The 19060-nt window shown below is 42.2% G+C and overlaps 1 protein-coding gene across 2 annotated transcripts in view; it reads left to right on the forward strand.

Moving 5' to 3' along the window:
* PARM1 (prostate androgen-regulated mucin-like protein 1) overlaps positions 1–19060 on the forward strand; it is a 108784-nt gene that overhangs the window by 7044 nt on the left and 82680 nt on the right. The gene's annotated exons all lie outside the window — the stretch shown is intronic.

A 19060-nucleotide genomic window follows, 5' to 3' on the forward strand; every position in this document is an offset into this window, starting at 1 on the left:
TCCTGAGAGAGTTTTTTCACCCACTGTTTTATCCACGATGGGTTGTTACTGGGGTTGTCTGCCCCTTATAAAATCTTTTCATTTTCCATTGGAAAAGCTTTTGTGATCCACAGATAGATGACAGGCAGCTACCATTATGCTGGCATTGAACAGTTATTTCATTGTTAAACCCTCCACACTATATGATTCTTGCTTTGTACTGTAATTTAGATTCTTTAGGAAGAACAGTAATAATTATTGTAAAGATAAAAGGATGTCCTCTTTATTCACCATGCAAAAGCTATGTGTGTTTAGGGAAATGTTTAAGACTCTGGTCATTCTATTGAGCTAAGGTAATGTGTCACATTAGGAGATGACTCAGTACATCTCAGAATTACATGAGGGAGTCTCAAAGCCTGTTTGTCCATGAGAGGGTCCTGAAGAAATCTAGTGGACTTGAACACCTCTTTGTTGGTTTGGGAAAAGAGGCAAGTTATTGGTGGATCACACACTCGGCTGGTCATGGAAATTCTTGCTGTTGATGGGTCAGCTGCATGAGAGGTAACATCAAGCTGAATACGGCCATCACCCAACCAAAGAGAACTCAGCATGTTTGGTCTTAAAAATTACAATGTTGTCAGAGATGGCGTTCCAGAGGAGAGAGCCGTGGAATTGTCCTTTTTGAAGAACTGTTCAGACAGGTCTGAGCATGAGAAAGAATTATCAGTTTTTGAGGATAAATGATCATTCATCATTTACCTTCTAGGAAATGTAGGAGGGGAAGGAAGTGTGAGATCACATTCCATGTGGAAACTGGATAAGAAATGGACAGAGGGCAGGGGCCATGGCTGTTTCAGAATTTCTGCGTAGGATACGTGGAAGAGGCTGGGAGTGGTCTGTTGCATGAGATGGAGAGAATGTCAGGTGGCTGAACGAGGGGGAAGTGATTGTTGAAATTACTGGGGGCTACTAAAGACCAAACCACCTCCTTGATGCTGCTACTGGGAATGGAAAATTCATCAAGTTTCATTTTTAGGTGAAGGAGATAAGAGATTCCTCCTCAAATGTATATGCCCGTCAAGCCTCTTTTAGTACACCTTTCTAGTTTTGTGAAAGGTTGCAAAGTGAGCCTTTCAGAGGAAACGGTGTGACAGCCCTTAATGGCAGGTAATTCAGGTACCCTCCGCATTGTGAAAGGGGCAGAAGAAGAAGAAAATGCCCTGAAATGTCAAGAGGAATTCAGCTGCGTGGTTTGGTTGCATGAAGGAGGGCTGAGTGACCTGGGGTTGCCCGCTTCCGGGCTGGCCTCCTAGACTGCTCTTCACGGAGAGTCCTATTTTGAGCAGATTCCCCGTTCAATGCTTATTTGAAGAGAAACACAACCCTGGTATTTACCCGATGAGGATGGGATTTGTGTTACTTTCTCTGAGAGGCTACATCGTATGGTAGAAGAGGCTTTGGAGGAAGACAGGCTGGTGTGATGCCAACTCTGGGGTCTCAGTCTCCTCCTTGTAGAGTTATGATAATACACATCAAGTGCCATGTGAGTAAACATTCAACAAAAGTTTAGTAAACAATGCATAGAAGATTTTATTTTACTTCATTTGCACGTCCGCCTCACACTCCTAGAATATAAGATGCATGAGAATTTTAGCTGTTTTGTCCCAGCTGTGTCCCCAGCATGGAGAACGGAGCAAGACATGTAATGAGTGCTTAGCAAATATTTGTTAAATTAATTTTTTAATATATTTATTTATTTACTTACTTATTTGGTTGTGTCGGGTCTTAGTTGCGGCCTGCGGGATCTTCATTGGGGCACGTGGGATCTTAGTTCCCCAGCCAAGGATCAAACCCATGTCCCCTTCATTGGAAGGCAGATTCTTAACCACTGGACCACCAGGGAAGTCCCTGTTAAATTAATTTTTAATGGAGGATCTTCATGTGTTGTCTAAGGCTCTGGAGATACAGCAATGAACAAAATAGAAGTCTACCCTCAGGGAACTCATGTTCTTTGAGGGCTCTTGACTTGGTCAGAAGAAAATCAGTAGCTGACCATCTCACAGTCATCTTAAACGCAACACGTCCAAATACGAACTCTTGGATCTCCCAGAATAGTCCCCAGCAGAAGCCTTCCCCATCCCAATTAATGGCAACTCCAACTTTCCAGTTGCTTAGGCTGAAAATCGTGAGTCATCTTTGAGTCTCTTTTTCTCTCAACACCCCTCATCCAACGCTTCAAGAAAATCTGTTCGCCCTACCTTTTTTTTTTTTTTTTTTTTGCGGTATGCGGGCCTCTCACTGTTGTGGCCTCCCCCGTTGCGGAGCACAGGCTCCGGACGCGCAGGCTCCGGACGCGCAGGCTCAGCGGCCATGGCTTACGGGCCCAGCCGCTCCGCGGCATATGGGATCCTCCCAGACCGGGGCACGAACCCGTATCCCCTGCATCGGCAGGCGGACTCTCAACCACTTGCGCCACCAGGGAGGCCCCCCACCCTACCTTTAAAATACATCAAGTCAGACACTTTCTGCCACCTCCGTTGCTGTCTGTGGTGTGAGCCCCCAGAATCCTGCAGGGGCCTCCTTTCGGGCCTCTCAGCTTTTACCCTTTCCCTCCTAAGGTCTAGTCTCTACAGAGCAGCTGTCGATCCAGTGGAAATGGATCAGGTGATGACATTGCTCTGTTCACAGCTCTGCAGTGGCTTTCTGTTGTGCTCAGAGTGAAATCTCAGCCCAGGTCCTTAAGGCAGCCATCCAGACCCACTTGAGCTGTTCCCCCTTCATCTTGGACCAGGGCTTCTACCTCTCCTCTGCTTCCCTGGCACCAGCCACACTGGTTTGCTTATTGCACGCCATGGCTGTCTCCTCTCTCTGGAACATATTTTCTCTAAATATCCATGTGGTTAATTCCCTCACCTTCCTAAAACCTTTACTCAGATGTCACCTTCTCAGTGAGACTTACCTTACCAACATTTTTTTTTTTTTTGTCAGTTACTCTTTTATTTCCCCCACCCCTTGAAATTGTGAAGCATACTTTGAGGAGGTGTTTGATTACTGACTTCAGGCTCTTTGGCTGTAGCGTCCAGTTTGCACTTCCCCTTCTGGTCTCTTTCTTTCCTGGCTGCTCTATGATTATTTCTGCATCATTAGATTTCCTTTCCTGTGTTCCCAAAGGATGAACGTATTTACAGTCAGTCCTGGAAACCTGATCTTTATCCTGAATTCCTGCTCAGAAGCCACCAGAGATTAATCATGTGGACAGTCTTATTTTATTAAGAAAATGTGTAATACATACTAAAATTAGCAAGGCTTTGGTCAATTTCATCAATGCTTCTTAATCTGGACCTCATAGAACATGCAGTTTTTGCTCTTTGATTTCTTTTATTCTTCTTGACCAACTTTTTTTTTTTCTTTTTTTTTTTTTTTTTTTTGGTGGTACGCGGGCCTCTCACTGTTGTGGCCTCTCCCGTTGCGGAGCACAGGCTCCGGACGCGCAGGCTCAGCGGCCATGGCTCATGGGCCTAGCCGCTCCGCGGCATGTGGGATCTTCCCGGACCGGGGCACGAACCCGTGTCCCCTGCATCGGCAGGCGGACTCTCAACCACTGCGCCACCAGGGAAGCCCTTGGCCAACATTTTTAAATTTGCAGTCTGTTCTGCCTGCCGACACCGTATTCCCATTGCCCCTCATCTGCCTCTTGCCTCTACTTTTTCCTTTAATGTCTCTCTTCCTCCATCCCTAGTCCCCCCATTCTGGGATTTTTGTCCCTCTTGTTTGCTGTGGTATCCCCAGTGCTGTGTGGAACAAAGGGGGGTACTGAAAATATTTGTTGAAGTGAAGGATTAAAATACATTTTTTTTTTTTTTTTTTTTTTTTTTGCGGCACGCGGGCCTCTCACTGCCGTGGCCTCTCCCGTTGCGGAGCACAGGATCCGGACGCGCAGGCTCAGCAGCCATGGCTCACAGGCCCAGCCGCTCCGCGGCATGTGGGATCCTCCCGGACCGGGGCACGAACCCGTGTCCCCTGCATCGGCAGGCGGACCCCCAACCACTGCGCCACCAGGGAAGCCCTAAAATACATTTTTGAGGGCTGGCTCAATGAAGACTTAATTTAAATTTCACCTTAGATTCCCCCCAAAAGGAGACATTGGCAAACTTGCTTACTATCAAGTGCTTGTGTCTAGTGTTTCCAAATAACTGTTTTTAAAAAAGAGTCAGGCTTTTCGTTTTCACTGAGGGTTACAAAAGCTAAACATGAAAATCAGCTTTTTTAAAGCTATGCACATATAAAACACTTCTTTTAAAAATGTAAGCCTTTTATTTTTTATCATGGCTATCACTTGAAAATAGCTGAAACTTCTTAAACTCTCTGGCCAATTTAAAAAAAGTCAACTTTGAGCTCAGCTAGAGAAGATAAAGATACTTCTACTATTTGAACATTTTTGAGAATTTTCTGAATAGCTAAAAAGAGCCTGGTGATGAAAGTGATTTAAGTCAAAGGGAGGCATGACTGGCAATGTCCCAGTAACGTCTGAGGAAGTTAAGTCAATTCAAATGCTGAGTATTGAGGGTGTAAGTTAGTCACAAATAAGCTGAAGGACAGAATAGGAGATTTCCTGGCCTTACAGACTCTTTCTCTCTTCATTGGTGATTCTGAAATGTGAATTGTGTTTTAGTCCAAGCGATAGATAGAAGTGATGGGAAGTCCTGACTAAAATCAGACCTGTATCCTGTATGCACTTGTTCCCCACCCTGCAGGGCTGACACCCCTTGGCGTGGCTGGTGTTAAAGTCACCCAGGCTGGCATATCCCCCAGCTTCGTCACCCAACAAAGACTCATGTTACTTTCTGCCTTAAATAAAAACATCTACTCATTTAGCAGCTGCCAAAAAGAACATGATCTTGAAAAAGAACAACATACTGGTCTTGAAGCCTAACGTATAATAGTAAAATTTAAGATGATATCAACTTGAAGAGCAACGTATAAACCAACCAAAGAAGGGAAAAGATGATTCTTTATATGAAAAACATGCTCCTTGCTTGTTCAGTGAGGTCACTTGTCCATTCCTGAGGTGGGAAGACGCTCCACCATTTTGAAGAGCAGGATGGACCGTGAACAGAGGAGGGGCAAGGAGGGGAGGCCGGCCCTTGTGCTGCAGGACCGACCGGGAACTGTGTCTGGGGCCGTGAGTGCCACTGGAAGGAAAAGGAACAGACATTGACAAGAGGAGGCTTGTGACACCCAAAATCTCAAAGCCAAGTGTGGCTGCTGAAAGAGCAAAATTTACTGCATCACCGAGGATAGGGTTTCAGTTTGGAGAGTTATCAGGCAGAGGGGAGATGGGGGTTTTGACATTCAGAAATTTACAGCCAAGTCTTTGTTTAAAAAAAGTTGAATGTCCGTAAGTGACAGTTCTCTCTCATTTTATAACAGTTTTTCAAGGTTGCACTCAAGCACTGATTTGTTTTTCATTTTTTATTATGGAGACTGTAAAATACACAGAAATTGACAGGAATGTATTCATCCCCTGTCCAGACACGATTAAGTCTTATTTGTTTGTCTTGGTTAAGAACTTTTTTTTTATTAGTTATCCATGTTATACATATTAGTGTATATATGTCAATCTCAAAAGAACTTTTTAAAAATATTAATAAATTGGGAGCAATGTAAATAGTAATTATAAAGTACTAGTCAGATCATAATGAACAGTTCCATGTTTATTCAACTGGGCAATATTCAGCAACTGCTTAAAAGAATGAGGTGGCTCATTTACGTACTGACAGGTAGAAATGGTGACAATATATTGAACTACTATATTGCAACTTTATATTTCACAACATATCAAAAGGGCAAGCAAAGGGATAAAATGTACCTCATGATAAAATAGTTAAAATGTCATGTATGTGCCTGTGGAGAAAAGAGTTTAGAAGTTTACACTGGTTATTGCCATCATATGAGATTTGGGTCAGTCTCACTTTTTATGCTCATTTGTTTGGCCTGAAGTTTATTTTAATGTTTGTATTACCTTCACAATTTAAGAAGTAAAGTTGTAATCAATATTTTAATCCCTCTTTATCAACAGTCAGTGTGGCTCTAGTAACTGCTAGATGGCTACTACTGTCCTCAAAATCTTGATTCAAAAATCCTTCCAACAGAGTCCTCAAAAATAAGATCTTAGAAAAACAAACAACTTCAGAAAGGTTTACAGGACTGACTTAATGGGCAAGGAAGGTTCTGGGGAGGAATTGACAAAGTAATATTATATTTTCTAAAGCCAGAGTGCTGCATAAATCATTGATCAGGACAGCCATCTTGGAAAGTATTTTAAGAGGCTCTGAGCTAACTGATCAGTGTTTTAGGTACTTTGTTAGTTTTTAATATCTTCCGTGTTGGTCTCTTATGGAAGCAATTTTAAATTAAAACATCACTTTAAGTTTTTCTAAAATGAAATTTGTCAACTTTGATATCAAATAAGAAAAACAGCCCTCAGAAGAATATACGATTTATTTCCCTTTTGGCAACATTAAATCTGTTATATCATCTTTTCAATAAAATAATCAATCAAATGTGGTTTAGGAAAATGCTGGGAGATCCATTATTAATACTCCATGGCATTATCAGAGAACAATGCTAGAGAGAGGGGGCTGGAGCAGACAGGGCTGGAAGAGGCTTTGGTGTGATCTGGGCCAAGCCCTTCATTTTGTAGAAAAATCTAGGCCTGTTGGGAAGAGGGGAAATTCACATGTTTAATTTTTAGCTGTCGTAGTTATCACACTTTATACTATGTTCATTTCATCTGCAACTTCATCTAATCCTCCCAACCACCCCAAGAGATAGGCAGTCTATTCCCATTTTGTAGTTCAGGTTTTTAAGTCTCAGAAGTTGAGTAATGAGATGCAGATCTCACAGTCGGTGAGCGATAGAGCTAGGCTTTGAACCCAGGTCTGCGGTCTTTTGCCTTGAACTGCCAAGTGAGTTGATAAATCCTCTTGTGTAAATTTAGTCTCTAGGATCTCTCCCAACCCTGATCCTCTTCGCCATCCCCACAGCTACAGCCTTGGTTGAGAACCTTATCATCTCATCCTGGACTGTTACAGTAACTCCAAATGGTCGCTTGTCACGCTTTATCTTCTCACAGTCTGTGAGGACTCATTCAAGCCAGGCCAAATTGCTTGCTTCCCTCCAAAGAAGGAGAAGCAGACTCGCATCTGCCTAAGAGTCATCCAGGTGCTCAGATGGTGGTTGCTAAATTTTATTTCCAATACAAGGAATGAAGGCTCCAGGAGAAATGGCTAACTCCAGGTCAGGGTTAGGAAATGTATAAGATGAGCCTGGGGGATCTTGTTATACCAGACAGCAGGGATGTTATCAAAGACTACGAGGGCTTCCCTGGCGGCGCAGTGGTTGAGAGTCCGCCTGCCGATGCAGGGGACATGGGTTCGTGCCCCGGTACGGGAGGATCCCACATGCCGCCGAGCGGCTGGGCCCATGAGCCATGGCCGCTGGGCCTGCGCATCCGGAGCCTGTGCTCCACAACGGGAGAGGCCACAACAGTGAGACGCCCGCGTACCGCAAAAAAAAAAAAAAAAGACTACGAGCCTCCTGTCAAAAGGACTCAGAACCACTTACTGAGGCTCCTACTGGCCAAAGATAGAACAGTTAGAGCATCCATAAGGATAATTTCAAATGTCTGAATCACATTGTTTAAGCTCATGAGTTCATAATGGTACCAAAAACAAATCAATGATTACACAAAACTTCACTGATCTCCATTAGAGGATGCTAATTAACCAACACATTATTTTGAAAAATAATAGATGAAAGAATTGTCTCAATTGATTGATTGATCTTATGCATTTATTTTATGAGGTGTACACTGGGTGACCAAATATTAGATGATGGGATAACTGACTGTCTCCATACAAGTATTCCAGCTAACGAAGATGGCATAGTGGAAATAGAAGGTCACCATATTGCCTGCCATGCGCTGGTGTGTAGATGAGCATGGAGCCTGAGGGGGTGGCCTAGAGGACAGATACCTTGAGATAGTGGAAAGTGGCCTGGAAGCTGGGACATCACCTGGATGAGGACTTGCACAGTGCGAGGCATGGTGAATGCACTGAACACCGAAAGGCCCCAGGGGTAGCACAGAAAGGAGAGGAGATCCAGTTAGCCTGCTTCACGCCATCACACATCAGCACAGGAAATCTGGAAAGGAATGAGAGTCAACTCCCAGACAAGCTTGCTACCTTTGGGGGACCACCCTTACCTGCATGTCTTTATGAAATAAAATTTCACTCTGGCTAAGTGAATCCAGTGAAGATTGTCTTTAAAGGATTCACAGGTAGAGGAATTTAAGAGGTAGTGTACCTTCCTGGATAGAAAGGGAAACCTTCTCCTGGCTTCTCAGTTATCCAGCAGAGGTTGCCGGTTAGTAAGTGTCTGTCCCCAAACATTACTTGCCCCAGTTTGCTGCGAACTCCTTGCTTCCTTGAACTATGCCAACCTTCCAAGCTTGGGACAAATATAGATTAGCTATTATTGTCTTAGGGTTGCCATAACAAATTACCACAAACTGGGATGGCTTAAAACAACAGAAATTGATTCTCTCACCGTTTTGGAAACTAGAAGTTTAAAATCAAGGTTTCAGCAGGACCATGCTCCCTTCAAAGCCTCAAGGGGAGGATCCTTCTTTGCTTCTACCAGTTTCTGGTAGCCCCGGGTGTTCGTTGGCTTGTGACAGTGTTAACTCTGATCTCTGCCTCTTCACATGGCCTTTTTCCCTCTGAGTCTGTTTCAATTCCCTTCTCATAAGGATATTAGTCATTTAGTCTTGATTGGATTAGGGCCCACCCTTACTCAGTATGCCGTCATCTTAACTTGATTACATCTGCCAAGACCGGATTCCCAACTAAGGTCACATTCACAGGTACTAAGTACCCCCTAGTTAGGGGTTCAACAGGTCTTTTTGCAGGGACACACTTCAACCCATACCCACTATATTATTTTCACATCTAAGCCATGTTCATGAAAGACCCTCCTCCACTGATAAAAGGAGCAGTTAATAACCTAATCAATTATGAGTTACTTTTATTCAAGATAGCAGCTGCTGTCTTAAATATTTTATTTAAAAATAAAATTATTTTATTAAAATAATTTTAATAAAAATTTTAATAAAAAATAAAATTATTTTTTATTTACTTGTTTACTTATCTATTTATTTATTGCTCTTGATGGTAGAAGTTTGGTTGAGACTGTTTAAATCAGGTATTTCTCAACCAGAATGTTCTGGGCATTTGGAGGGGATATAACACGTGGATAGCATCCCTTGGCCCTTGAATGCTAAATCACAGTAGTACCTTACAGGAATTGACAAGCAAAATAAGAGAAAAATAGAGAAAAAAAAAGAAAGTAAGAAAGGAAGGAGGGGAGTTCCGGGTAAGATGGAGGAAGAGTAAGACGCGGAGATCACCTTCCTCCCCACAGATACACCAGAAATACAGCTACACGTGGAACAACTCCTACAGAACACCTACTGAACGCTGGCAGAAGACCCCAGGCCTCCCAAAAGGCAAGAAACTCCCCACATACCTGGGTAGGGCAAAGCAGAGAGATTCCCGCACAGAGGAGCGGTGCCGAGCGGCACTCACCAGCCCGAGAGGCTTGTCTGCTCCCCAGCCAGGGCGGGCGGCGCTGGAGCTGAGGCTCGGGCTTCGGTCAGAGCGCAGGGAGAGGACTGGGGCTGGCGGCGAGAACTCAGCCTGAAGGGGGCTAATGTGCCACAGCTAGCCGGGAGGGAGTCTGGGAAAACTCTGGAGCTGCCGAAGAGGCAGGAGACTTTTTCTTCCCTCTTGGTTTCCTGGTGCGCGAGGAGAGGGGATTAAGAGCACCACGTAAAGGAGCTCCAGAGACGGGCGCGAGTCGCGGCTGAAAGCGCGGAGCCCAGAGACGGGCGTGGGACGCTGGGGCTGCTGCTGCCGCCGCCAAGAAGCCTGTGTGCGAGCGCAGGTCACTGTCCACAACGCCCTTCCGGGAGCCTGTGCAGCCTGCCACTACCGGGGTCCCGGGATCCAGGGTCGGCTTCCCTGGGAGAATGCACGGCGCGCCTCGGGCTGGTGCAACGTCACGCCGACCTCTGCCGCTGCAGGCTCGCCCCGCACTCCGTGCCCCTCCCTCCCGCCCGGCCTGAGTGAGCCACAGTAACGAAGAGGCTGCTCCTTTAACCCTGTCCTGTCTGAGCGAAGAACAGACGCCCTCCGGCGACCTACACGCAGAGGCGGGGCCAAATCCAAAGCTGAGACCCAGGAGCTGTGAGAACAAAGAAGAGAAAGGGAAACCTCTCCCAGCAGCCTCAGAAGCAGCGGATTAAAGCTCCACAATCAACTTGATGTACCCTGCATCTGTGGAATACATGAATAGACAACAAATCATCCCAAATTGAGGAGCCAGGAGTCAGTGCTGTGCCTCTGAGGTGGGAGAGCGAACTTCAGGACACTGGTCCACAAGAGACCTCCCAGCTCCGCATAATATCAAACGGCGAAAATCTTCCAGAGATCTCCATCTCAACACCAGCACCCAGCTTCACTCAACAACCAGCAAGCTACAGTGCTGGACACCCTATGCCAAACAACTAGCAAGACAGGAACACAACGCCACCCATTAGCAGAGAGGCTGCCTCAAATCATAAAAAGTCCGCAAACACCCCAAAACACACCACCAGACGTGGACCTGCCCACCAGAAAGACAAGATCCAGCCTCATCCACCAGAACACAGGCAGTAGTCCCCTCCACCAAGAAGCCTACACAACCCACTAAACCAACCTTAGCCACTGGGGACAGACACCAAAAACAACGGGAACTACGAACCTGCAGCCTGCAAAAAGGAGACCCCAAACACAGTAACATAAGCAAAATGAGAAGACAGAAAAACACACAGCAGGAGAAGGAGCAAGATAAAAACCCACCAGACCTAACAAATGAAGAGGTAATAGGCAGTCTATCTGAAAAAGAATTCAGAATAATGATGGTAAAGATGATCCAAAATCTTGGAAATAGAATAGACAAAATGCAAGAAACAGTTAACAAGGACCTAGAAGAACTAAAGATGAATCAAGCATCGATTAAAAACACAATAAATGAAATAAAAAATACTCTAGATGGGATCAATAGCAGAATAACTGAGGCAGAAGAACGGATAAGTGAGGTGGAAGATAAAATAGTGGAAATAACTGCTGCACAGCAAAATAAAGAAAAAAGAATGAAAAGAACAGAGGACAGTCTCAGAGACCTCTGGGACAACATTAAACGCACCAACATTCGAATTATAGGGGTTCCAGAAGAAGAAGAGAAAAAGAAAGGGACTGAGAAAATATTTGAAGAGATTATAGTTGAAAACGTCCCTAATATGGGAAAGGAAATAGTTAATCAAGTCCAGGAGGCACAGAGAGTCCCATACAGAATAAATCCAAGGAGAAATACACCAAGACACATATTAATCAAACTGTCAAAAATTAAACACAAAGAAATCATATTAAAAGCAGCAAGGCAAAAACAACAAATAACACACAAGGGAATCCCCATCAGGATAACAGCTGATCTCTCAGCAGAAACTCTACAAGCCAGAAGGGAGTGGCAGGACATACTTAAAGTGATGAAGGAGAAAAACCTGCAACCAAGATTACTCTACCCAGCAAGGATCTCATTCAGATTTGATGGAGAAATTAAAACCTTTACAGACAAGCAAAAGCTGAGAGAGTTCAGCACCACCAAACTAGCTTTACAACAAATGCTAAAGGAACTTCTCTAGGCAAGAAACACAACAGAAGGAAAAGAACTACAATAATGAACCCAAAACAATTAAGAAAATGGGAATAGGAACATACATATCAATAATTACCTTAAATGTAAATGGACTAAATGCTCCCACCAAAAGACACAGACTGGCTGAATGGATACGAAAACAAGACCCATATATATGCTGTCTACAAGAGACCCACTTCAGACCTAGAGACACATACAGACTGAAAGTAAGGGGATGGAAAAAGATATTCCATGCAAATGGAAACCAAAAGAAAGCTGGAGTAGCAATTCTCATATCAGACAAAATAGACTTTAAAATAAAGACTACTAGAAGAGACAAAGAAGGACACTACATAATGATCAAGGGATCAATCCAAGAAGAAGATATAACAATTGTAAATATTTATGCACCAAACATAGGAGCACCTCAATACATAAGGGAAATATTAACAGCCATAAAAGGAGAAATCGACAGTAACACAATCATAGTAGGGGACTTTAACACCCCACTTTCACCAATGGACAGGTCATCCAAAATGAAAATAAATAAGGAAACACAAGCTTTAAATGATACATTAAACAAGATGGACTTAATTAATATTTATAGGACATTCCATCCAAAAACAACAGAATACACATTTTTCTCAAGTGCTCATGGAACATTCTCCAGGATAGATCATATCTTGGGTCACAAATCAAGCCTTGGTAAATTTAAGAAAATTGAAATTGTATCAAGTATCTTTTCCGACCACAATGCTATGAGACTAGATATCAATTATAGGAAAAGAGCTGTAAAACATACAAACACATGGAGGCTAAACAATACACTACTTAATAACGAAGTGATCACTGAAGAAATCAAAGAGGAAATTAAAAAATACCTAGAAACAAATGACAATGGAGACACGACGACCCAAAACCTATGGCATGCAGCAAAAGCAGTTCTAAGAGGGAAGTTTATGGCAATACAATCCCACCTTAAGAAACAGGAAATATCTCGAATAAACAACCTAACCTTGCACCTAAAGCAATTAGAGAAAGAAGAACAAAAACATCCCAAAGTTAGCAGAAGGAAAGAAATCATAAAAATCAGATCAGAAATAAATGAAAAAGAAATGAAGGAAACGATAGCAAAGATCAATAAAACTAAAAGCTGGTTCTTTGAGAAGATAAACAAAATTGATAAACCATTAGCCAGACTCATCAAGAAAAAAAGGGAGAAGACTCAAATCAATAGAATTAGAAATGAAAAAGGAGAAGTAACAACTGACACTGCAGAAATACAAAAGATCATGAGAGATTACTATAAGCAACTCTATGCCAATAAAATGGACAACCTGGAAGAAATGGACAAATTCTTAGAAATGCACAACGTGCCAAGACTGAATCAGGAAGAAATAGAAAATATGAACAGACCAATCACAAGCACTGAAATTGAAACTGTGATTAAAAATCTTCCAACAAACAAAAGCCCAGGACCAGATGGCTTCACAGGCGAATTCTATCAAGCATTTAGAGAAGAGCTAACACCTATCCTTCTCAAACTCTTCCAAAATATAGCAGAGGGAGGAACACTCCCAAACTCATTCTACGAGGCCACCATCACCTTGATACCAAAACCAGACAAGGATGTCACAAAGAAAGAAAACTACAGGCCAATATCACTGATGAACATAGATGCAAAAATCCTCAACAAAATACTAGCAAACAGAATCCAACAGCACATTAAAAGGATCATACACCATGATCAAGTGGGGTTTATTCCAGGAATGCAAGGATTCTTCAATATACGCAAATCAATCAACGTGATACACCATATTAACAAACTGAAGGAGAAAAACCATATGATCATCTCAATAGATGCAGAGAAAGCTTTTGACAAAATTCAACACCCATTTATGATAAAAACCCTGCAGAAAGTAGGCATAGAGGGAACTTTCCTCAACATAATAAAGGCCATATATGACAAACCCACAGCCAGCATCGTCCTCAATGGTGAAAAACTGAAACCATTTCCACTAAGATCAGGAACAAGACAAGGTTGCCCACTCTCACCACTCTTATTCAACATAGTTTTGGAAGTTTTAGCCACAGCAATCAGAGAAGAAAAGGAAATAAAAGGAATCCAAATGGGAAAAGAAGAAGTAAAGCTGTCACTGTTTGCAGATGACATGATACTATACATAGAGAATCCTAAAGATGCTACCAGAAAACTAATAGAGCTAATCAATGAATTTGGTAAAGTTGCAGGATACAAAATTAATGCACAGAAATCTCTGGCATTCCTATATACTAATGATGAAAAATCTGAAAGTGAAATCAAGGAAACACTCCCATTTACCATTGCAACAAAAAGAATAAAATATCTAGGAATAAACCTACCTAAGGAGACAAAAGACCTGTATGCAGAAAATTATAAGACACTGATGAAAGAAATTAAAGATGATACAAATAGATGGAGAGATGTACCATGTTCTTGGATTGGAAGAATCAACATTGTGAAAATGACTCTACTACCCAAAGCAATCTACAGATTCAATGCAATACCTATCAAACTACCAATGGCATTTTTCACAGAACTAGAACAAAAAATTTCACAATTTGTATGGAAACACAAAAGACCCCGAATAGCCAAAGCAATCTTGAGAACGAAAAACGGAGCTGGAGGAATCAGGCTCCCTGACTTCAGACTATATTACAAAGCTACAGTAATCAAGACAGTATGGTACTGGCACAAAAACAGAAAGATAGATCAATGGAACAGGATAGAAAGCCCAGAGATAAACCCACGGACATATGGTCACCTTATCTTTGATAAAGGAGGCAGGAATGTACAGTGGAGAAAGGACAGTCTCTTCAATAAGTGGTGCTGGGAAAACTGGACAGGGACATGTAAAAGTATGAGAATAGATCACTCCCTAACACCATACACGAAAATTAGCTCAAAATGGATTAAAGACCTAAATGTAAGGCCAGACACTATCAAACTCCTAGAGGAAAACGTAGGCAGAACACTCTATGACATAAATCACAGCAAGATCCTTTTTGACCCACCTCCTAGAGAAATGGAAATAAAGACAAAAATAAACACATGGGACCTAATGAAACTTCAAAGCTTTTGCACAGCAAAGGAAACCATAAACAAGACGAAAAGACAACCCTCAGAGTGGGAGAAAATATTTGCAAATGAAGCAACTGACAAAGGATTAATCTCCAAAATTTATAAGCAGCTCATGCAGCTCGATAGCAAAAAAACAAACAACCCAATCCAAAAATGGGCAGAAGACCTAAATAGACATTTCTCCACAGAAGATATACAGACAGCCAACAAACACATGAAAGGATGCTCAACATCTTTACTCATTAGAGAAATGCAAATCAAAACTACAATGAGATATCATCTCACACCAGTCAGAATGGCCATCATCAAAAAATCTAGAAACAATAAATGCTGGAGAGGGTGTGGAAAAAAGGGAACACTCTTGCACTGCTGGTGGGAATGTGAATTGGTACAGCCACTATGGAGAACGGTATGGAGGTTCCTTAAAAAACTACAAATAGAACTACCATATGACCCAGCAATCCCACTACTGGGCATATACCCTGAGAAAACCATAATTCAAAAAGAGACATGTACCAAAATGTTCATAGCAGCCCTATTTACAATAGCCCGGAGATGGAAACAACCTAAGTGTCCATCATCGGATGAATGGATAAAGAAGATGTGGCACATATATACAATGGAATATTACTCAGCCATAAAAAGAAATGAAATTGAGCTATTTGTAATGAGGTGGATGGACCTAGAGTCTGTCATACAGAGTGAAGTAAGTCAGAAAGAGAAAGACAAATACTGTATGCTGACACATATATATGGAATTTAAGAAAAAAATGTCATCAAGAACATAGGGGTAAGACAGGAATAAAGACACAGACCTACTAGAGCATGGACTTGAGTATATGGAGGGGGAAGGGTAAGCTGTGACAAAGTGAAAGAGCGGCATGGACATATATACACTACCAAACGTAAGGTAGATAGCTAGTGGGAAGCAGCCGCATAGCACAGGGAGATCAGCTCGGTTCTTTGTGACCGCCTGGAGGGGTGGGATAGGGAGGGTGGGAGGGAGACGCAAAAGGGAGGGGATATGGGAACATATGTATATGTATAACTGATTAAATTTGTAAAATTAAAAAAAAATTAAAATTAAAAAAAAAAAAAACCACAATGAGGGGCTTCCCTGGTAGGAAAAAAAAAAAAAAGAAAGGAAGGAAGGAGGGAGGAAATGCCTTCACACGTTTCTAAACTTATCAGGCTCACTGAAAACCAAAGGTCTACATTAATGAGATTTTTAATGGCCCTCCTTAGAGACCCACACAGAATGGGTTGTCCTAAGCAATAGCAGTTCTCCTACTCAGAAGTTACTCAGCCAGTCTGCCAACTGTGAGAGGCCTCTAGATGATTCAGGAACATTCTGATTTGGACATGGCTAGTAGCATGTGTACTATTTGGAGGACACTGTGTCACTTTTTCCTCTGCCATGCTTAATACTATATTGTGTGAAGCCTTGGGGATGAGGTAGACTCAGGAAGAGAATAGAAAAAGCAAAAAGTGCCAGGAGATGAAAATAGTTTCTGCTCCTCGGCGGTGGAGCTCATTGCTTACAGATACCATACCTTTCCCCTCTGTGCAGAGAGGGCATGATCGACTCCCTAAAAAGTCTCTTTTCCTCAGTTGTGAGTAATGTATTATTGGATGTGGGACACAGGAGGTCACAGGAATCTTTCGTGGAAAAATGTAGAAATTGTGACATTGTAGAACAGTGGATTTCTGTCTGCCAACATGAAAAGTGTGTGGCAGTGTGTGTTTGTGTGTGTATTTGTGGGTAGGATGTGTGTTTCCCTCCTTTCTTACCTGCTTCCTTCCTTACTAAAATATTTAGAAGAACTTTTAAAGGAGGAGACCAAGTAGCATAGAAAGAATGTCTTTTTCTGGGAAAATTGATATTCAGTGGATTCATGCTTTTTCTGTAATATGTAAAATTCAACACTTCCTCCCCATAAAATAACAGGTTATCCTACACGTGGAACAGCCATAATCATGTGCATCCATGTCTTCTGATTAGTAACTAGGATATTAATTAGGTAGAACATGGGCATTTATTTTGTTCTGTAGCTGCCTATTCAATGGGTTTTTGGAATCATAGCTTTCCTTATAAATCAGAGTGAAAATCAACACTGGCAAGTCTTTCCCTTGGAAGAAATATAATTTCACTTATAGGAGATTTAATTATTCAGATAGTTTTGCCTATATAGGCAAGAGAAATATTCTAAGAAAACTGAGAGGTCTACTGAAGCCTTTATTGATTTGGGTTATTCTTAAAAGAATAAAAAAAAAAAGTTTTAAGCTCTGACACTATAAACACAGCTCCTTGATGAGAGCTGAGTTCATGCTGAGATAAAAAGTTACAAAGCAAGAGAACAGCCTCATTATATTTTTAAAATCCCAGGGAGAGCCATTGTTTCGCCAAAGCAATGTGGTAAGACAGCCTGGGACCCAATGTCAGTGCCCAAGAGACTAGGAGTAAAGAGCTTTAGAAGCTTTGAATTTTTTTCTAAAACAATTAAGATTAAAGGAGTTAATCAGGAAATCTGAGGTTATATAATGGTGAGCAGGTCAACCAGCTCATGTATCTGGTTTGGGGCACATGCTTGGAATGACCAAACTTTTCCATGGGAGATTGGACTTTAGGATAATTCTTCCAGAATGAAAGAAGTGACAAGAAACATGAAAGTCTGAAAAGTGATCCCCACCGTTACTGACATCTGAGAGCATCCTGGCCTCTCCAGAGACATTTGACTGAGGAAAGCAGATGAGCCAGCTGGGGCTCGAACCCCAAAGGGACCTGACAGGAGGAAGAAGGAAAGTGGGTCACGTCTGGTGAAACAGCTTGTTTCCCTTGACAAGTCAAGCTGGCCGATTTGGGGGCCACCAATTGTATGGTAGCTGGCCTGGCCACCTAGAAACCTCCTCTCTGAGGGTAGCATGGCTGCTGCTTGAGAGTCCATGGCACTTGAGGCAGAAACTAGGCGTAGATCTGGAATATACCTTGTGAAGCGCTAAGGCTCAATACCCACAATAAATTCTTCTCAAAATCACGGAGAAGAGATCATTCACTATTTAATCAAGAACTACCCGGGAATACTACTCAGCCATAAAAAAAGAATGAAATCATGCCATTTGCAGCAACATGGATGCAACTGGAGATTATCATACTAAGTGAAGTAAGTCAGAAAGACAAATACCATGCGATATCACTTATATGTGGAATCTAAAATATGAAGTGAACCTATCTATGAAACAGAAACAGATTCACGGACATAGAGAACAGACTGGTGGTTGCCAAGGGGAAGGGGATTTGGGGGGGGGGATGGAGTGGGAGGCTGGGGTTAGCAGATGTAAGCCATTATATATGGATGAACAACAAGGTCCTACTGTACAGCTCAGGGAACTATATTCAGTATCCTATGATAAACCATAATGGAAAAGAATACATTAAAAAAAGAAAATATATATTTAGATGTATAACTGAATCACTTTGCTGTACAACAGTAATTAACACAACATTGTATATCAAGTATACCTCAGTAAAAAAAAATAATAAAAACAAGAACTACCCAGGAAAAACGCAAAGCCTTCTGAGATGATGTATGAAGGGACAGGAATTCTAGGGAAAAGACTCAATTTCCCTTTGACTTAATCAGGGTTGGCTTTCTAGGAAGGCACATAAAACTTGAATTAGAGAGACGGGTTCATTGGTGTGTGCCAGTTGTACTTTGACAGGTCTTCTGTAGCCAAAGTGACATCATTTGTCTTCCATACAGCTGTGCCAAGCCGTACTGATGAAACTTTACTGCTGGATGTGAAAAGGCACCTGTGTTCTTTGCCGAGCACTTACTGCTGGGTGTTTAACAACCCAAATATGACCTTGTTTGACTCAAAATGTCCAACAAAAGAAATGCTGCAGTGTTGCAATTACAATGCACAATGTGGCGATCGGACCTTGCTGTAAACGCAAGGGTCCTACCTGCCCATTTTCTTTTCACTGGTGATGCTGATGGCCTGTCCCAACATTGTGTTCAGAAGACACAGCCAACCCTGCTGTACCTGCAAAAGAGCCATTCCCACTGGTTGTGCTGACAGTGAATAAAAAATAGGCACCAAATCCCAATCTGCAAAGGGAATGTTGGCCCTCATTACCCAGATTCCTAAATGTGCAAATTATAT

The sequence above is a fragment of the Mesoplodon densirostris genome, chromosome 1 (assembly GCF_025265405.1).
Source record: "Mesoplodon densirostris isolate mMesDen1 chromosome 1, mMesDen1 primary haplotype, whole genome shotgun sequence".
Classification (NCBI taxonomy): domain Eukaryota; kingdom Metazoa; phylum Chordata; class Mammalia; order Artiodactyla; family Ziphiidae; genus Mesoplodon; species Mesoplodon densirostris.